Source organism: Hyperolius riggenbachi, chromosome 3, assembly GCF_040937935.1.
Source record: "Hyperolius riggenbachi isolate aHypRig1 chromosome 3, aHypRig1.pri, whole genome shotgun sequence".
NCBI lineage: Eukaryota > Metazoa > Chordata > Amphibia > Anura > Hyperoliidae > Hyperolius > Hyperolius riggenbachi.
This window is the reverse complement of record NC_090648.1, coordinates 423,733,742-423,756,476: the sequence shown is the minus strand read 5'-3', so window position 1 is coordinate 423,756,476 and position 22,735 is coordinate 423,733,742.

Sequence of the window (22,735 nt, the reverse complement as noted above, 5' to 3'; positions counted from 1 at the left end):
ACACATGCAAAACATAACCACTAACAAATATGCAATCATATGAACAAAGATCTAGCTATACACACGACAGACATCCATGTATTGACATAAACACAGTACTTTACCCCAATACAAGATTTTTCAAGAAGAGAAAAAATCCAACAATACAATCCTATTTTGAAATCTCCTACAATCATCTCCATTCATCCCTACCTTTCACTACAAATCATCACACACACACACACACACACACACACACACACACACACACACACACACACACACACACACACACACTCACACTAAAATTCACTTACGCACATCAAATATTTTTGTGAAATCTAAACGCTTGTACCTAGAGAAATACAAAAATGTACATTACCCCAATAAAAGGATTTTCTGATTACAACTTGCTTGCTTCCACTCTGCCACTAATTTTCCAAAAGGCGCACAACGGTATTGGGTCACAGGGCGTTTTCAATTGTCCTCTGCTCAATGTGCTGGCCTTCTCTTTAATAGCAGGATCTGAATAGAGAAGAAAAAAGAAACAATCCAGACCCCCCACCCCAACACATGCAAAACATAACCACTAACAAATATGCAATCATATGAACAAAGATCTAGCTATACAGACGACAGACATCCATGTATTGACATAAACACAGTACTTTACCCCAATACAAGATTTTTCAAGAAGAAAAAAAATCCAACAATACAATCCTATTTTGAAATCTTCTACAATCATCTCCATTCATCCCTACCTTTCACTACAAATCATCACTCACACACACACACACACACACACACACACACTCACACTAAAATTCACTTATGCACATCAAATATTTTTGTGAAATCTAAACGCTTGTACCTAGAGAAATACAAAAATGTACATTACCCCAATAAAAGGATTTTCTGATTACAACTTGCTTGCTTCCACTCTGCCACTAATTTTCCAAAAGGCGCACAACGGTATTGGGTCACAGGGCGTTTTCAATTGTCTTCTGCTCAATGTGCTGGCCTTCTCTTTAATAGCAGGATCTAAAAAGAGAAGAAAAAAGAAACAATCCAGACCCCCCACCCCAACACATGCAAAACATAACCACTAACAAATATGCACTCATATGAACAAAGATCTAGATATGAACACGACAGGCATCTGTGTATTGACATAAGCACAGGATTTTACCCCAATAGAAGAATTTTCAAGAAGAAAAAAAATCCAACAATGCATTTCTATTTTTATTTTTACTACAATCATCTCCATTCATTCCTACCTTTCACTACAAATCATTACTCACACATACACACTGCTACTAAAATTCCCTTACGCACATCAGATTATTTTTGTAAACAGTAAACGTTTGTACATAGAGAAATACAAACACGTACATTACCCCAATAGAAGAATTTTCTGATTACAACTTGGTTGCGTCCACACTGCCTCTACTTTTCCAAAACGCGCACAACAGTATTGGGTCACAGGACAATTTCAATTGTCTTCTGCTCAATGTGCTGGCCTTCTCTTTAATAGCAGGATCTGAAAAGAGAAGAAAAAAGAAACAATCCAGACCCCCCACCCCAACACATGCAAAACATAACCACTAACAAATATGCAATCATATGAACAAAGATCTAGATATTAAAACAACAGGCATCTATGTGTTGAAATAAACACAGTACTTTACCCTAGTAGAAGGATATTCAAGAAAAATAAATTCCAACAGTACAATCCTATCTTTCTATCTGCAACAATCATCTCCATTATTTCCTACCTTTCACTACAAATCATTACTCACACACACACACACTCCCACTAAAATTCACTTACGCACATCAGATGTTTTTGTGAAAACGAAACGCTTGTGCCTAGAGAGATACAAAAACGCACATTACCCCAATAGAAGAATTTTCTGATTACAACTTGGTTGCGTCCTCACTGCCTCTAATTTTCCAAAAGGCACACAACGGTATTGGGTTACAGGGTGTTTTCAATTTTCTTCTGCTCAATCTGCTGGCCTTTTTTTTCGATGGCAGGATCTGAAAGGAGAAGGGAGAAAAAAACAACAATCCAGACCCCCCACCCCTAACACATGCAAAACATAACCACTAACAAATATGCAATTTTTCATTTTACTTCATTTTAAGCAATACCAGTTGCCTGGCTGTCCTGCTGATCCTCTGCCTCTAATACTTCTCACCTCTGAACTGAGTCCACCACAGGGTGGGGGGGGGGGGGTGTACAAATAGAGGCAGAGAGCTGGAACAGAGTCACAGGGGGTACAAACGGAGGCACAGAGGGGGTACAGAGACACAGGAGGTACAAAAAAAGGCACGGGGGTATAAAAAAGGCATAGCAGGTACACACAGAGGTACAGAGGCACAAGGGGTACAAACTGAGGTACAGGAGGTACAAACCTGGGTGAGGGTTACAAAAAGAGGCACAGGGGTGTACAAATGGAGGCAGAGGGGGTACAAATAGAGACACAGGGAGTACAAAAAGAGGCAGAGTGGGTACAAACAAAGTTACAGAGTCACGGGGGGGGGGAGGGGCACAGGAGGTACAAACAGAGACACAGGGTACAAAAAGAGGCATAGTGGGTACACACAGAGGTACAGAGGCACAAGGGGTACAAACTGAGGTACAGGGGGTACAAATAGAGGCACAGGTAGTACAAAAAGAGGCAAGTGGGTACAAACAGAAGCACAGGGGTACAAATAGAGGCACAGAGGGGTACAAGCAGAGGCACTGGGTGTAAAAACCAAAGGCACAGAGTAGGTACAGAGGCACAGGGGTACTAACAGAGACAGAGAGGGGTTACAGAGCACGGGGGGGGGGGGGTACAAGCAGAGGTACACAGAGGGGGTACAAACAGAGGTGGGGACATAGAAGAATGAACCTACAGTCCCTATCTTGTTCGGTAACCAGGGACTATCTGTACATTAAATAAACCAGAAACATCTCAATAGTGAAGTGAATGAAGCTAGATGAACTTTTGACCTTAATGAAAAACCTTTAATATCTCAAAAACGATGACAGATAGAACGGTGATTTTTGCAGCACAAATGAGCACAAACCCAGCACTAACCAACGACACCACTTTCGTGTCTGTACGCTGTTGTAGGGGGGCTGGGTGAACTTTTGACCCTTATAAAAAACCTTTAATATCTGAAAAACGATAACAGATAGAACGGTGATTTTTGCAGCACAAATGAGCACAAACCCAGCACTAACCAAGGACACCACTTTCGTGTCCGTGCGCTGTTGTAGGGGGGCTGGGTGATGTCATAGTTTCGAAAAAAATAATTGCTATTATCTTTAAAACAAAAGCAGCGGAAAATGTTTATTTTTGTGGCACAAACGGGCACAAACGTAGCACTAACCAAACATGCTAGAACTTTTATTTGTGCTGATTGTAGGGGGGCCAACTTCACACAGCCTCAAAATGAGGAAGCCTTTAACATGTTTAGTACAATGTGGGGCTGCTGGGATATCAGCTATGAACGCCCCCTAGTGAGCAGGCATACTTATTGTTCAGATAGATATTTAAAGGGAACCAGAGACGAAGCACCCTCATGTATTTTACTACATACATCAGTGGGAACATTAGAGAAAACACCTACCCTGCTCTCTGTTTCATCCTCACTGCTAAAAGTGTCTGTTATCAGCTGTGATAAGAATCCCGGACTGAGCATTCAGTCTGGCTTTGCTGGGAATGATTATTGCTGAGTCATTATAGCAGAGCCACAAGGGGGCAGGCTTGGGCTTGAAAAGACACCAGCGAAGATAGACTCAGCTATAATCATTCCATAGCAAAGCCAGACTGAATGCTCAGTCGGGGATTCTTATCAGAGGTGATAACAGTCAGATTAAACAGAGAACAATGAAACAAAGAGCAGATTAGGTGTTTACTGTCATGTTCCCACTGATTTATAAGGTAAAATACATGAGGGTACTTCGTCTCTGGTTCTCTTTAAACGCAATGATTATATTTGTTTACTTCTATTCACAATTCACTCTGATGTAACGCTTTCTGCGTGAGGCTCGTTGGCTTTTGCGTATAAAATGACTTTGCTTATCTCTTCAATAAAACATTGAAACAAAAAAAACATAAATGTGACTCTATGATCTTTTTGTTAAATAATTAAAAAAAAATTCTTACTTTAACATATTCCTTCCTTGCAGCATCGTAGCTGCAATCAGCGGCAGACCTCTAGCATCAGTGACGCCTTCCATCCTATAGCTATAACTATTTGACAGTTATATGCAACGGTCCTTTCTGATACAATTTGGTATATCTGTTTATATAACTTTCTCTCTGGCTACTATATATGCCGCAGTAATTACCATCATTGCTGTAATGAAATCCTTATGTAACTCTATGATTGTTATTTAAATAATAAAAGAGTTGTTTAAATAATAAAAATAAATAATAATAAGCCAGAGGCTCCCAGCATCCTGTATGTAAACCCAGCTCAGTATTGTAATGTAATCAGGCAATCCCAGCATCCTCTGTCTATACCCAGCTGAGTAGTGTGAGGTCATCAGGTAATATCAGCATCCTGTATGTATACCCAGCTGAGTATTGTGAGGTCAACAGGTAATCCCAGCATCCTGTATTTATATACCCAGCTCAGTATTGTGAGGTCATCAGGCGATCTCAGCATCCTCTGTCTATACCCAGCTGAGTATTGTGAGGTCATCAGGCAATCCCAGCATCCTCTGTCTATACCCAGCTGAGTATTGTGAGGTCATCAGGCAATCCCAGCATCCTCTGTCTATACCCAGCTGAGTATTGTGAGGTCATCAGGTGGGAAAAAACAACTGTAACCGATCAGTCAAGTTTTCATCTGGAAAGACAATTTACAGCACGTCAGCATTGTTTGCATTTCGTTGATAGTCTATTCTGTACTAAGGATGTGATTAGATTTGTCTACCTCTTTTCATAATTCACACTGGTGTATCGCTTCCTGCTTGAGGTTCATTGGCTTTTCTTATATAATGACTTTGATAATCTGTTCAATAAAACATTGAAACGAATATATATATATATATATGTGACTCTATGATCTTTTTTAATAGCTATTTGACAGTTATTTGGTATAGCTGTTTACATAACTACTCTCTGGCTACTATATATGTCGCTTTAATTACCATAATTGCTGGATTTAAATCCTCATGTGACTTTACAATTGATGTTTACATAATAAAAAAAAACCAATGATTACTAACACATTCCTTCCTTCTTCGGGTTGCGGCATCGGAGCTGCGATCAGCGGCAGAGGAGCCCCGCTCAGCTCGAGGTCTGTAGGCAAGTGCCTCGCTCCTGCAGCGGAGCTTCCTTATAAAGCCACAGAGCGGACCACGTTGAGAACAGACACATCGCGCGCCGCTGCGCCAGAGTTGTGCTTCTTCTCCCGCCTCCTCGCGGGTTTTCAGGCGATCAGCGACCCCCAAACCCGGGACCCCCGGCGCCTCTCCATCTCCGGACTCCCCCCTGATGACCCGAACAGGAATGCCGCCACTTTCATGAGGAAATCCCCACGATCCATGGGCGCCCCTGGTGGTCACAGCGCTAGCGGCGGGGAGGCGGCTGTTCGGGGGCAGATTGCGGGGGTGATAAGAGGGCAGAGAGAGGAGATCGCTGCTGGGGGTGGAGGAGGGGTCTCTGGCAGACACGTGTTCTGTCATTCGGAGCCTCCAGGGGGCGGTGATGGGAGGCTATGAGCGTGTGATGTGACCGGAGAAGCACAGTCTGTCACGTGACCCCGGAGCTGCAAGTAGATGGGGATGTCGGCACTGCCCCTCGGCCACGAGAAGCTCCGCCCCTCATTCGCGGTAAGCCCCGCCCCCTCGCGCGGTAAGCTCCGCCCACTAACCACGGTAATCTCCTCCCACCAACCACGGTAAACTCCTCCCACCACATACGGGGAAAACACTTCAGGTAGAAGTAGTGAGGTAAGCAGGCAATATGGTGCCTACCCTGACAGACCTCTCCCCCCCAGCTCCCATACTGACCTCAATCCACCCCAGCATCCACCTGACCTCTCCTCCCATATTACCCCTCTACACTCACACTGACCGCCCCCCCCCCCCCCCCCCCTAGTACCCACACTGACCTCTCCTCCCATATTACCCCTCTACACTCACACTGACCCCCTCTCCAGTACCCACACTGACCTCTCCTCACATATTACCTCTCTACACTCACACTGACCACCCCTCCCCAATACTCACACTGATCTCTCCTCACATACCCCCCTCACCCACACTGACAGCCCCTTCTCCCTAGTGTCCACACTGACCTCAACTCTCCCTGGCACCCACAATGACCTCTCCTCCTCCAGCACCCGCACTTACCCCCCCCCCATCACCCACACTCAGTGGCGTAGCTTAGGAGCTAGGGGCCCTGGTGCAAATTATACATGCCCCCCCAGCACTTTATACATAACAAATGATACGGTTAGGCATCAGTTGATATGGTTAGGCATCAGGTAGGGTGTCTGTGTGTGGGGGGGGGGGGGTGGCATTAGGTGTCAGGTAGGATGTTTGTGGTGAGAGAGGGGTTAGGGTTAGGCTTCAGGTAGGGTGTTTGGGCGGGGGTGGTTAGGGTTAGGCATCAGGTAGGGTGTTTGTGCGGGGGAAGGGTTGCATTAGGTGTCAGGTAGGATGTTTGTGGTGAGAGGGAGGTTAGAGTTAGGCATCAGGTAGGGTGTTTGTGTGTGTGTTAGGGGTGGATAGTTAGAGTTAGGCATCAGATAGGGTGTTTGTGTGTGTGTTGGGGGTGGATAGTTGGAGTTAGGCATCAGGTAGGGTGTTTGTGCGGGACGGTGGTGTTAGGTGTCAGGTTGGGGGGTGTTCGATTAGGGTAAGGCATCAGGTAGGGTGTTTGTTCGGGGGGATGGTTAGTGTTAGGTATCAGGTAGGGTGTTTGTGCGGGGGAGGATTGCATTAGGTGTCAGGTAGGATGTTTGTGGTGAGAGGGGGGGTTAGTGTTAGGCATCAGGTAGGGTGTTTGTGCGGGGCGGTGGTGTTAGGTGTCAGGTTGGGGGTGTTCGATTAGGGTAAGGCATCAGGTAGTGTGTTTGTTCGGGGAGGATGGTTAGTGTTAGGTATCAGGTAGGGTGTTTGTGCGGGGGAGGATTGCATTAGGTGTCAGGTAGGATGTTTGTGGTGAGAGGGGGGGGTTAGTGTTAGGCATCAGGTAGGGTGTTTGTGCGGGGTGGTGGTGTTGGGTGTCAGGTTGGGTGTTGGGGGGTGTTCGGTTAGGGTAAGGCATCAGGTAGGGTGTTTGTGCGGGGAGGATGGTTAGAGTTAGGCATCAGGTAGGGTGTTTGTGCGGGGCGGTGGTGTTAGGTGTCAGGTTGGGGGGTGTTCGGTTAGGGTAAGGCATCAGGTAGGGTGTTTGTGCGGGGAGGATGGTTAGTGTTAGGTATCAGGTAGGGTGTTTGTGCAGGGGGGGTTAGGCATCAGGTAGTGCAATTGTGGGGGGGGGCGGATAGGTTTAGGCGTTAGGTACAGAGTTTGCGTGGGGGGGCTGGTTAGGGTTAGGCATCAGGGGGAAGGGTTCTGTGTGAGGGCAGGATTAGGTTTAGCTTTAGTAAAATATCAGAATTTATTACCAATATTTGACAAACCTTCTTTACACTTTAATGGTAGAATATTGGTACATTTACTGATAATCTACTATCAGCATTCCTGAAGGGCCAAAATATCCCTTTAATTACGTACATCTGCATTTTCCATATGGGCTAACGTGCTGTATATTATATATGGTATAATGTGCTGCATTTGATATGTGGGTTAACGGTCTGCATTTTCTGTATGGGCTAATGTGCTGCGTTTTCTTTATAGGTTAACATGCTCTATTTTCTATATGGGATAATGTACTGCATTTTCTATATAGGTTAACATGCTGCATTTTCTATATGCGCTATTGTGCTGCGTTCTCTATATAGGATACTATTCTGCATTTTCCATTTGGGATAGCATCATGCATTTTCTGTATGGGCTACCATACTGCATTTTCTACATGGGCTACCATACAAAATTTTTCTATATGGGCCAACATGCTGAATTTTCTATATGGTCTAATGTGCTGCATTTTCTATATGGGCTAACATGCTGCATTTTCTATATAGGCTAACATGCTGCATTTTCTATATTGGCTAACATGCTGTATTTTCTATATGGGCTAACATGCTGCATTTCCTATATGGGCTAACATGCTGCATTTTCTATATGGGCTAACATACTGCATTTTCTATATGGGCTAACATGCTGCATTTTCTGCATGGGCTAACTTGCTAAATTTTGTATATGGTCTAACATGCTGCATTTTCCATATGGGCTTTATAAATTGGCTAACATGCTGCATTTATATATATTGTCCAACATGCTCCATTTTATACATGGGCTAACGTGCTGCATTTTCTATATGGGCTAACGTGCTCCGTTTTCTAAATGGGCTAACATGCTGCATTTTATACATATACAGTATGTGTGAACTTGTGATGCATTTCATATATGGGGGAATGTGTGCCCCTTTTCATATATGGGCTAACATGTGTCACATTTTATATGTGTAATAATGTGTGCAGTGTTTCATATAAACGTGTGCCACATTTCATATTCATGGTAACCAGGGCTGTGGAGTCCATGTGGTACATTTCGTATGTGCCGTAATGGTTGCTGCATTTCATACATGGAGTAATGATTTCTGAATTTCATATGTGGGGTAATGATTACTACAATACTAACCAATGGGCTAGGGCTGCCATAAAAGGGCCACTAGGTTGTGTTTTCCCTCCAGTCCAAAAGGTCCCAATGCTCCACTGGAGTAGAATGCTGGAGGGAAGCAACATCCCTCTCCTGGCTCTTTCTAGCTATGCACAGCACCTACCGTGTTCTCTCCCATCCTCAGCACTAACAGTGACCCTGCCTCCCCATCACCCAGACAAACCTCTCCTTCCCCAGCGACACTGTGCAATGACAAGGAAGGCTGATTTGTTGTGATTATTCATCAATATGAGTCATACACTTGCAGATCGATCTGGAGGATAGATGTCAGATCATCAGAATTTAGCAGCAGTGTAGGAGCTTAATGATGTAAATATGGAGTGAAGGTTAAACATGCTCTTATGCGCAGCAGGAATCAAACTTTACCCATGAATAACCTTCAGTGCACAGTTACATCGACATTCCATACATGATTTTGACTATACTTGGCACTCCAGGCAAGGCAACCTGTGTCACACCCACCCAGGATGCGCAAACACAATATGCCACTAATAGGCAACCTGTGTCACCCCCACCCAGCATGCGCACACAATATGCCACTAATAGGCAACCTGTGTCACCCCCACCCAGGATGCGCAAACACAATATGCCACTAATAGGCAACCTGTGTCACCCCCACCCAGCATGCGCACACAATATGCCACTAATAGGCAACCTGTGCCACCCCCACCCAGCAAGCGCACACAATATGCCACTAATAGGCAGCCTGTGTCACCCCCCTCCCCAGCATGCGCACACAATAAGCCACTAAAAGGCAACCTGTGTCACCCCCACCTAGCATGCGCACACAATATGCCACTAATAGGCAACCTGTGTCACCCCCACCCAGCATGCGCACACAATATGCCACTAATAGGCAACCTGTGTCACCCCCACCCAGCATGTGCACACAATATGCCACTAATAGGCAGCCTGTGTCACCCCCACCCAGCATGTGCACACAATATGCCACTAATAGGCAACCTGTGTCACCCCCACCCAGCATGTGCACACAATATACCACTAATAGGCAGCCTGTGTCACCCCCACCCAGCATGCGCACACAATATGCCACTAATAGGCAGCCTGTGTCACCCCCACCCAGCATGTGCATACAATATTCCACTAGAACGCAACCTGTGTCACCCCCACCCAGCATGCGCACACAATAAGCCACTAAAAGGCAACCTGTGTCACCCCCACCCAGCATGCGCACACAATATGCCACTAATAGGCAGCCTGTGTCACCCCCACCCAGCATGTGCGCACAATATGCCACTAATAGGCAGACTATGTCACCCCCACCCAGCATGCGCACACAATATGCCACTAATAGGCAACCTGTGTCACCCCCACCCAGCATGCGCACACACAATATGCCACTAATAGGCAGCCTGTCACCCCCACCCACCATGTGCACACAATATGCCACTAATAGGCAGCCTGTGTCACCCCCACCCAGCATGTGCACACAATATGCCACTAATAGGCAGCCTGTGTCACCCCCACCCAGCATGTGCACACACTATGCCACTAATAGGCAGCCTATGTCACCCCCACCCAGCATGCGCACACAATATGCCACTAATAGGCAGCCTGTGTCACCCCGACCCAGCATGCGCACACAATATTCCACTAATAGGCAGCCTGTGTCACCCCCACCCAGCATGTGCACACAATATGCCACTAATAGGCAGACTATGTCACCCCCACCCAGCATGTGCACACAATATGCCACTAATAGGCAGCCTGTGTCACCCCCACCCAGCATGTGCGCACAATATGCCACTAATAGGCAGACTATGTCACCCCCACCCAGCATGTGCACACAATATGCCACTAATAGGCAGCCTGTGTCACCCCCACCCAGCATGTGCACACAATATTCCACTAATAGGCAGCCTGTGTCACCCCCACCCAGCATGTGCACACAATATGCCACTAAAAAGGCAGCCTGTGTCACCCCCACCCAGCATGTGCACACACAATATGCCACTAATAGGCAGCCTATGTCACCCCCACCCAGCATGCGCACACACAATATGCCACTAATAGGCAGCCTGTCACCCCCACCCAGCATGCGCACACAATCTGCCACTAATAGGCAGCCTGTGTCACCCGCACCCAGCATGCGCACACAATATTCCACTAATAGGCAGCCTGTGTCACCCCCACCCAGCATGTGCACACAATATTTCACTAATAGGCAGCCTGTGTCACCCCCACCCAGCATGTGCACACAATATGCCACTAATAGGCAGCCTGTGTCACCCCCACCCAGCATGTGCACACAATATGCCACTAATAGGCAACCTGTGTCACCCCCACCCAGCATGTGCACACAATATACCACTAATAGGCAGCCTGTGTCACCCCCACCCAGCATGCGCACACAATATGCCACTAATAGGCAGCCTGTGTCACCCCCACCCAGCATGTGCATACAATATTCCACTAGAACGCAACCTGTGTCACCCCCACCCAGCATGCGCACACAATAAGCCACTAAAAGGCAACCTGTGTCACCCCCACCCAGCATGCGCACACAATATGCCACTAAAAGGCAACCTGTGTCACCCCCACCCAGCATGTGCACACAATATGCCACTAATAGGCAGCCTGTGTCACCCCCACCCAGCATGTGCACACAATATTCCACTAGAACGCAACCTGTGTCACCCCCACCCAGCATGCGCACACAATAAGCCACTAAAAGGCAACCTGTGTCACCCCCACCCAGCATGCGCACACAATATGCCACTAATAGGCAGCCTGTGTCACCCCCACCCAGCATGTGCGCACAATATGCCACTAATAGGCAGACTATGTCACCCCCACCCAGCATGCGCACACAATATGCCACTAATAGGCAACCTGTGTCACCCCCACCCAGCATGCGCACACACAATATGCCACTAATAGGCAGCCTGTCACCCCCACCCACCATGTGCACACAATATGCCACTAATAGGCAGCCTGTGTCACCCCCACCCAGCATGTGCACACAATATGCCACTAATAGGCAGCCTGTGTCACCCCCACCCAGCATGTGCACACACTATGCCACTAATAGGCAGCCTGTGTCACCCCCACCCAGCATGCGCACACAATATGCCACTAATAGGCAGCCTGTGTCACCCCGACCCAGCATGCGCACACAATATTCCACTAATAGGCAGCCTGTGTCACCCCCACCCAGCATGTGCACACAATATGCCACTAATAGGCAGACTATGTCACCCCCACCCAGCATGTGCACACAATATGCCACTAATAGGCAGCCTGTGTCACCCCCACCCAGCATGTGCGCACAATATGCCACTAATAGGCAGACTATGTCACCCCCACCCAGCATGTGCACACAATATGCCACTAATAGGCAGCCTGTGTCACCCCCACCCAGCATGTGCACACAATATTCCACTAATAGGCAGCCTGTGTCACCCCCACCCAGCATGTGCACACAATATGCCACTAAAAAGGCAGCCTGTGTCACCCCCACCCAGCATGTGCACACACAATATGCCACTAATAGGCAGCCTATGTCACCCCCACCCAGCATGCGCACACACAATATGCCACTAATAGGCAGCCTGTCACCCCCACCCAGCATGCGCACACAATCTGCCACTAATAGGCAGCCTGTGTCACCCGCACCCAGCATGCGCACACAATATTCCACTAATAGGCAGCCTGTGTCACCCCCACCCAGCATGTGCACACAATATTTCACTAATAGGCAGCCTGTGTCACCCCCACCCAGCATGTGCACACAATATGCCACTAATAGGCAACCTGTGTCACCCCCACCCAGCATGTGCACACAATATGCCACTAATAGGCAACCTGTGTCACCCCCACCCAGCATGTGCACACAATATGCCACTAAAAGGCAACCTGTGTCACCCCCACCCAGCATGCGCACACAATATGCCAATAATAGGCAGCCTGTGTCACCCCCACCCAGCATGCGCACACAATATGCCACTAAAAGGCAACCTATGTCACCCCCACCCAGCATGTGCACACACTATGCCACTAATAGGCAGCCTGTGTCACCCCCCTCCCCAGCATGCGCACACAATATGCCACTAATAGGCAGCCTGTGTCAACCCCACCCAGCATGCGCACACAATATGCCACTAATAGGCAGCCTGTGTCACCCCCACCCAGCATGCGCACACAATATGCCACTAAAAGGCAACCTGTGTCACCCCCACCCAGGATGCGCACACAATATGCCACTAATAGGCAGCCTGTGTCACCCCCACCCAGCATGCGCACACAATACCACAATATCCCAATCTGTAGCTGATACCCCCTTTCCCGTGAGAAATCTTTACATTTTCTCAAATATCATCAAAGACATCTGTATGGCTGATGTTGTGGTGTAAACCCTCCCACAGTGTGTTGTCAGGACCATGGCCATGACTGTGAACCTTGATGCATTGTGGGAAATAATGTTTATTTTCCAACTACCAAGCAAGCTGCATCTCCTTCTGCATAGAAATCCCAGTAAACAAACAATCTGCAGAGATCACCTGGCAGTACTAAAGATGTCACCACCAGGGATACATTTCAGAATGTAACTCCGGGAGAGGAAAGACTACAATGGACGAACTTTGACTAAATAATCTATAAAACGCTTTCTGACTTGAGATGGTTAAGGAGATGCTAATAATTTCGGATTACATGCAAAATGTATGTGACTTGAAATTGTGCCAATCAAATTCAACAGGAAGTGCATCTGATTAGCCCAATGTCAAGCCGCGTATAGCGTTCATTAAATTTACACGCTAGTCTGAAAAATTAACATCTCATTCGCCATCTCCAGGTCTGGCTAAATCTCCCACGGCCAGTGATACGAGACAGCCAACAGTACTGTATTTCTTATGTTAGTCTCCGCCACAGATGGCAACCTCTATACCTACTTTACATAGGCACATACTTGAAGTGCCAAGCACCTCCTATGTGACCGCCTGGATGCAGGAACTGCAGAGAACTTCACTTAATGGCAAACTATGGACCACAATTATCTTAAATAAAATGAAATGGCACCAAACTCCAGTTATGCTAAACCAAATATATCTATATGTTACCCTAAGGGCCCTTTTACACTTAATCAGTTGCTCTCAGTTAAAACGGAAAGAAAACTGATTTTTAAAGTAAGTCCCATGTTTTCCTATGGCACCTTTCACACTTAATGCGTTTTAACTGAAATATTCTTCTCAATGCACTGCTATGGAAAAAACGCGTACCGACGCGCACTAACGCGTACTAACGCACACTAACGCATACCAACTGATTAAGTGTAAAAGGGCCCTTAGATCATTTACGGTGGAAAAAGTTGTGCTTGTTATTACAATGTCCAATAACTTTTCCTTAGGTGGCAGAGGCAAGCACAGAGGTAAGTTCATATTGGAACCACATACCTCTGTGTTGTCTGTTCCTCTCCTCAATTTCAAATAATCACTTCTTGACAAGTTAGACTTTTGGCGCAAGTCAAACCCTCGGACAGGAAGAGGCGGGCTTGCTGCGATATTCCTTCTTATCACCCTCCCCTTCCTGCCCTTTTTCTGCCTCATTCACTCCCCTTAATGTAATAGGAGGGAGCATGGCAGCAAACTTGCCTTTTCTCATCTGAAATGTCACTTTGGCCAAACATTTTTTTTTTTTTTTTTTTAAGTGTGACTACAGGAATGGAGGTGAATGGGGAGAGGAACAGACAACGCACAGAGGTTTATGGATCAAGCATGAATAAACCTCTATGCTTGCCCTAAGTAGCTTTGTCTCAGGTCAAGTATACTTAAAGGACACCAGATGTGAAAATAGTAACAGAAACAGAAGGGACAGGCATATAATCTTACCTGTCCTGATGCCTGTCGCTCCACCCGTTCTCCTTTTTGCCCCCTGTATGTTGTCTAAAAGCCCCCCAGGACCCTCTTTCGGGTCGCCAGAGGTGGGCTTTACCATGCAGGTGCTGGCCGGGCTGCAAGCGTCATACACGCACCTGTGGCCGGTAGTGCTCTGCGCAAGCGTATTACATCACTACGACATGCACATGATGTCATTTAGGCATACTGCGGGGGGCAGAAAGGAGAACGGGGGAAGCGACAGGCAAGAGTATATGCCTGTTCCCCCGGTTTCTGTTACTATTTTCACATCTGGTATGCTTTAAAGTGTACCAGAGAGGAGAAGCGTCTCAGGTTCCATACTTATCTGGGGCATCCTTAAGACCTCTCGTTTCTCGCCGTCTCCCCAGGTGGCTCCGGTCCCCAGCAATTAAGCCAGAAAGCCTGGCCGAATTCCGCATGCCTAGCCAGGCGCTCTCCCCATCTCGTTTCTGTGGCTGGGAGAACTCTGCACTTGTGCAGTACTACTGTGCAGGCGCAGAATGCTCCCGGGGGGAGCACGACAGGAGATTGTGCCTGGCTGGGCCACGCATGCGTTACGAAGTGTGACTCGGCCAGGCTTTTGGGCTTAATTGCCAGAGACCAGATCCACCCGGGGAGATGACGAGGGGCAGGCAGCCTTAAGGAAGCCCCAGGTGAGTATGGAACCTGAGATGCTTCTCATCTCGGGTACACTTTAAAGCAAATCTGTAGTGATGTGTTAAAAAACAGCTGATATTTACCTATAGAGAGGGAAGGTTCTGGATCCTATAGAGCCTTCACTGTTCCCTCTATAGCGCTCTCCCCCGTGAGGTTACACCACCTCTGGAAACCTTTAGAAGGCTTTAGGAGTACTTGTGTCCCCGAATGCTCCCGAAGAGGTGCAGCTCCGTACTGCACATGTGTGAGTAAGCACCCATGCACGTCCAGTGCGGAACTGCCCGTCTTCAGGAGCACTTGGGGACACTGGCCCCCTAAGCCTTCCGAGGGTCCCCAAAGGTGAATTTGACTAGTTGGTTGATTACCTGCATCAGGGTTAATTGTGCTGGACCGAGGTTACAGGGAAGGCTAAATTGGATCCAGGGCGTTCCCTCTTCACAGGTAAGTATCAACACCCTCCTCATTTCAGTATCATTTTAAAACAGGCCTAGAAGTTACTTTAAAGTTCAACGTATTGGCCTCTAAGAAAAGGAGGATGTATGTAGGACTTCTTATTGCCTTTTGCTGTAGCTTATAATTGGCCTCAGACTACTCGGACAGCTCTCCTTGTTGAACAGTTGAATGTGTGGATAGATTTGATAGTGCAGGTTCATCACCTAATGTTTCAGCTACTGCTCATGAATGTCTCAGGGTTGGGTGCCCAGACTGGAGTCTCTCCATAAACAAGCAGACACAAACTCTTTGTAATTATGTATGGGGGTAACTGGAGCATCTTGTGTGGTGGGTCCAGTAAGCAATAATTGTTATTCTAAAGCTGCTGTTATGTATTCTGTTGGTGGAGAATATGTGCCATTCCCCCTCGGGCTGCTTTTATGATAGTTTTAGCTATATGCCTTGCTTGTTCAGGTGAGCTCTTTATCGTTTAATTGGATAAAAATTTCTGAAATAAAATATGGATTTATTTAACCAGCTTCCTTGTCACTAATTCTAGAAGGTGACAGTTGTCCTTTGCTGTGAGGAGTTGAAGCAATTTTAGTTATCTGGAGTCGAAGTTGGTAGTTTTATTAACTGAGGAGTCGTATGATTTTTGCACTGACTCCACAGCCCTGGTCCTGTACATATTATTATTTAGTATTTATATATAGCGCCGACATCTTCCGCAGCACTGTACAGAGTATATTGTCTTATCACTTCACTGTCCCTCAGAGGGGCTCACAATCTAGTCCCTACCATAGTCATATGTCTATGTATGTTATTGTGTAGTGTCTGTATCCTAAGCTAGGGCCAATTAACTTATCTTTATGTTTTTGGAATGTGGGAGGAAACCGAAGTGCCCGGAGGAAACCAATGCAGACACAGAGAGAACAAACAAACTCATTGCAGTAAGACGAGAGCGCTAACCACTACCCTGCCGTGCTGTTGTGGCATTTCTAGCAATTGTGTATTTAAAGTGTACCAGAGACGAGAAGCATCTCAGGTTCCATACTTACCTGGGGCTTCCTTAAGCCCCCTTGAGGCCGCTCGTGCTTCGCCATCTCTCCGGGAGGCTCCTGTCCCAGCAATTCAGCCTGAAAGTCTGGCTGAGCCACGTTTCATCGTGCATGCATGGCCAGGCTAGGCGCGCTTCTCTGTCACGCTCCCGTCCCTGGAAGCATCCTGCGCTGTACTACTGCGCAGGTGCACAACAATCCCGGGGGGAGCGCACCTGGCCACACATTTGTGATAAAGGGCGAGTCAGCAATTGTTCGGGCTGAATTGCGGACAACAGGAGCCAATCGGGGAAACTGCAGGGACTGAGCGGCCTAATGCTGGGAATACAGAATGAGATTCTTCTGCAGATTTACTGCCAGATAGATGTTCCAATTTTTCTGATCGTTTTTCCGATTGATTTCCATTCACTTCTATGAGAAATCGGACATGTCGGAAATTATCTATCGAAAACATCTATCTGCCAAAAAATCTCAGTGTATTCCCAACATTAAGGGTGCTTAATGTATACCAGAGATGACGCTAAAAAAAAAAATTCATACATACCTTGGGCTTCCTCCTGGCCCCTCTGGCCTGATCGCTCCCACACTGCCGTCCTTCACCTCCTGGATCTTCCACAAGGACTCCCGTTATCTTTGGCCAGTCGGTGCATGCGCAGTGCGGCAGCACACGCTCCCCCATCTCGCTCCCGCAGCTCCCCCCATGACGGGAGCGGCTCAGGTGCGCTTGGCTGGACATGCGCAGTAAGCCCTGACTGCCAAAGATAACAGGAGCATTTACGGAAGATGCAGGAGACTGAGGAGGGCACCGAGGGGGGGAGGGGGCTGGAGGAAGCCCCCAGGTATGTATGCTTTTTTTTGTGTGTGTGTGTGTGTGATCTCAGGTTTCCTTTAAAGAGACACTGAAGTGTTTCCCCCCCCCCCCTCCCTTTTTTATACTTTAATTATCATCAGCATAAAATGCTGATTGATTTGCCGCATCCCCGCTTCAAAACGAGTATTTCTTCACTCAAATGTCCGCACTATCTTCCATGATCAAACTGGTTGCAGAATTTGCTACCAGGAAGAGGAAAAGCTGTGTTCAGTAGCTTTGCCTCTTCACCAGTCAATCGCTGTAAATCTCTGCCACTCTCCACCCCTCTCTGCCCCCTTTCAGCGTGTGCCATGCACAGTGGGTGGAAGTGCGCATGCGTGCAACCCTCCCTAACTCTGTGCACATAGGAGCAGTGAGGCGCACTACGACGTGCGGCGTGCGTGCACATAAGCGGGGCTGTACAGAGGGACGCAGAGAAGGAATGGCCGTGACCAGGATGTTGTACAGGGGTTGCGGCCATCTAATTCCAGGAAGTACCGTTTTTTCAAAGTGGTTGGCGGCAACCAGAGCAGCGCTAAGGGGGGCATTTACATTATAATAAATAGCACTGTTGAAAAATGTATTTAGTAACGCAAACAAGAATCATTTCAGATTCTCTTTAACCACTTCAGGACCGGCCGCCCAACCCCCCTTAAAGGACTTACGAGCCCAACACGGTAAAAAAAGGTCTGTACCTGTATGACGTTGGAAGGCACGGAGGACGCCATCCGCGCCCTCCGTGCAGCTCCGCCGGGTCCCCGCTGCTTAGCCTCCCCCCGGCCCGGGTCGGGCTCCCCTGCCTCCTCAAATATGGCCGCCGGAGGAGGCCGCGGCTGCGCAGTCCGCACCGCCGCGGCTGCGCAGCTCTAGGTCCTCCATCCCCGATCCATGCTACGTAGCGTGGATCGGGGACGGAGGCCCTAGAGCTGCACAGTCCGCATTGCCGCGGCCTCCTCCGGCGGCCATATTTGAGGAGGCAGGGGAGCCCGACCCGGGCTGTGGGGTCGGGGTCCGGCCGAGGGGAGGCTAAGCAACGGGGACCCGGCGGAGCTGCACGGAGGGCGCGGATGGCGTCCTCCGTGCCTTCCAATGTCATACAGGTACAGACCTTTTTTTACCGTGTTGGGCTCGTAAGTCCTTTAAGGACCAGGGCAATTTGCATGGAGGGGGAGGGGAAGGGCGCGCTTGGGGGTCGGGCGGCCGGTTCCCGTCTGTGGCTGGCTGGGCATGGTGTCCCCCATGGAGGCAGGTGTCCCCCCTGTAGCTGGCAGCCATCACTCACCTTCCAGGCTCCAGCGATGAGCCGCAGTAGCCACCTCTTCTCCAGCCGGGATCTCCGCTCCAAATGACGCTCAGGTCCAGGTCACGGCCTGATGACGTCATCAAGTCGGGACCCCGGCGCTGACGTCAGACGGAGCAGAGATGCCGGCCAGAGCAGAGGGGGCGCCGATCGTCGCTGGAACGGCACGGAGGTGAGTGGATCCTCTTCTTTTTCCCCCTACCGCCGTAGCTGTCAAAGTGATCACTACGATCCGACGGCGATCGTAGTGATCACGTGATCAGCAACCATACGCGATGGCTGCTGATCACTAGGGGGAGATGCCAGCTGTCATATGACAGCTTAATCTCCCCCGCCGGGTGCGCACGATCGCGTCGGGACGGTTTGTTAGCGCGGACGTTGAATCAACGTCCGGTCAGAACAGTAGCACCACCTGCTGGACGTTGATTCATCGTCCGTGGTCCCCAACAGGTTAAGGAGGCCCCAGATAAGTATGGTACCTGAGCTTCTCGTCTCAGGTACACTTTACACTTTTAACATTGGAACTGGGGCGTAATTAGAAATCACTGGACCCCCTGCAAAAATTTGGATGGGGCCCCCTCCCCCCTTACTTTCTGCACAGGTAAATTGAGGACCAATGTTATTCAATTGGCTAGTGCACACATGAATGTGTTTTCCCCATGCAGATAAAAACAGCAGTGAAGCACTGCACGCATTTTTTCTATCAATTACTTTAGCTTCTGTGATAAAAGGTGCATGCTTTCACACATACAGACACACATGGTGTACAGAAAACGCAGACAGAAAACCGACAGACGAGTGTACTCCCAGCCTCAGTTTATTGCACTTACTCTGTCCATCTCTGATGGAGCAGAACTGGCTCTGCAGAGTTCTCCAGCATCACTACAGTACAGAGCACTTGGGGAAGGGTAGAGAGGTTGGGGACCAGGCGCCGTACACAAGAGCCTGCTGCACACTGAATAGAGACTGTCCACTAATCTTTGTCTGCGAAACTTTGTATGGTTCCTGATCAATGGCTGAGCAGATGCAGTCATTAGAATAATTGTGCAGAGAACAGAAAGTGTTTTCTCTCTGTGCCCTTAGTTGTCAGTCTCTAATGGCAGGGAAAATAAACTTCTCCCCCCAAGGGGCCTCCTGTGGCTTCTGGGCTCCCCTGCGGCTGCAACCCTTGTAGGGTTTATTGTTACGCCCCTGCATTGGAATGCTTATAAACGCACTGATACATTTTTTTTTGCACTATGTCATAAACATTTTTTGTGCAAAGTGCTCTCAAAACAAGTTGCTCTCAATCCAAGGTTTTGCTGTACAGTATTTCTAGTTATAAACTATAGTGGATAGCAATTTACAGACTCTGTACTTTTGCATTGAAGCTTAAAGTGAATGTTTACCGGTTAAAAAAAGAAAAAGTCAGATACTCACCTAAGGAGAGGAAAGGCTCGGTCCTAATGAGCCTTCCCTCTCCTCTCCCGGTGCCCGGTCCCGCGCAGGATCCCCCGTGGCAGTATTCGACCAATTCGGTCAAATACTGCCACTTCCGCATGCCGAAGGGACCTTTCGGAAGCCTTCGGGAGCACTCGGGCTCCCGATGACGCGGCCGCTCCATACTACGCATGCGCGAGCACCCTCTATGACGCGCTCGCGCGTACGTAGTATGGAGCGGCCCGTCTTTGGAAACCCGAGTGCTCCCGAAGACCTCCGAAGTTCCTGCGGCGGCGGACGCGAACGGGGGAGCCAGCGCAGCACCGAGGGCACCGGGAGAGGAGAGGGAAGGCTCATTAGGACCGAGCCTTCCCTCTCCTTAGGTGAGTATCTGACTTTTTCTTTTTTTTAACCGGTACCCATTGGCTTTAATCGCTCCAAAAATGCTACAGGACACGCGATTGCAATTTGAGGAAAATTGGTCCTGTGGAATCATCCCAATTGCCTTTCATTAGCCTTGTGCTTTTGGAATTACCATTGATTCCAAAGCATGGCTGAAACAGCTTCTGTAGGTTCCAGCCCTTAAAACAAACCTGTACCGAAATTAAACATATGAGATAAACTGTATGTGTAGTACAGCTAAGAAATAGAACATTAGTAGTAAAGAAAAAAAAGTATCATGTTTTCCAGTACACGAAGAGATATAAAACCTCCAGTCAGGGCCGGGACGAGGCAGAGGCAAGAGAGGCTCCAGCCTCAGGGCGCAGTGGAGGAGGGGGCGCACAACTCACTCAACTATCATTCCCCTATTGTGTTTGAAGCAGAAATAAATAAGAAAAGGGGATGCATGGCAGTGACTGCAAGCCAGATAACTGGAGATTAATATGTTGGGGGTCCTGGGGCGCCTCTTAGTCTAATAGCAATCAGTGTGTGACGGCTGGTGTGGGAGGGATGGGGGCGCACTTTGGTGTCTCAGCCTTGGGTGCTGAAGGACCTCGTCCCGGCTCTGCCTCCAGTTATCTATACAAAATAGCTTATCTGAGCTCTTCGGATACAGTCCTGTTTTCTGAAGCACTTAAACAGCAGAGAAACTGTGAGAGACAGCTTGAGATAAGGGTTTACTGCAGGAAAGTTAAAATAGTCATTATTTCTGCTTTGTTTTATAGGTTAAAAACACAATGGGGTTTCTAAACTGCAAATATAACAGAATAGTGCGATGTTATTAGAAAAAACCTATATAACAAAGTAAAAATATGAGACTCTTTTCTTAGCAACTAATGTTCTATTCATTATCCATTCTACACATACAGTTCATAGTATCATTATATATCATTTGATCACTGACTAATTTTACCACTGCCATGTAGTATGAGAGATTACCTACACAACCTGCTCATAGTATTCAAAATCTGTTGGCTCTCATTCTACATGGAGGTGGTAAAACTGGCCAGTCATTGGTCAATCAAAATTGGATGTGTGTACAAGGCTTAAAGGTGGCCACTAACGATACAATCGTTTTCATCCAATTTTACCAAAGCTATGTAGTATAAGGGTAAACTGGGTGCATATATTGAATGAGTAATTTAGGCAGTTACCTTATATTGCATAGAAATGGTAAGATTGGATGAAAAATATTGTATAGTTTGTGGCCAGCTCTTCCATACTTTATTATAACACTGTCATGTTTAGCAAAAAGACAACAAAACACAAAAACGAGACAATGCCATTTAAAAGTGGAAACAGTGGGGTTTATTTTGAAACATTAACATAGAAAAAGACATTTTTATATATATTAACAATATTGCATACCAAGTCCAAATGAGTTAAAGGGCAGCTGTAGTGAGAAGAATATAGAGGCTGCCATATGTATTTCCTTTTAAAGAGAACCTGAACTGAAAATAAAATAAAAAGTCAAAATAAACATACACAAAATATACCTGATTATGTGGTGATCTGCAGTATCACCAATAATACTAGTATACTGTAGCTAGAGGAGCTGGTGAGTACTATCTGCAACAACAGTGCTAGACCTCACCAGAGAAGCTGGTGGGTACTACCTGCAACAGTGTAGACGTATCCAGAGGAGCTGGAGGGTCTATCAACACAAATAACAATACATTTACCAGAGGAGCTGGGAAAGTACTAATAATGAGAGAACTAAAGAAGTTTGGCTAAACCTTACCAGAGGAGCTGGTAAGGTACTGACAGTACAAATGACTGAATAGTTAGACTAGACCTTGCCAGAGGAGCTGGCAAGGTAATACCAGCACAATTGTATATCAAGTAAAAAGAGGTATGGTGTGGCCACAATATTACTACGTGAGCTGATTTGTTAACATAGGTAAATGTCCTTCTGTTCTCCTGCAG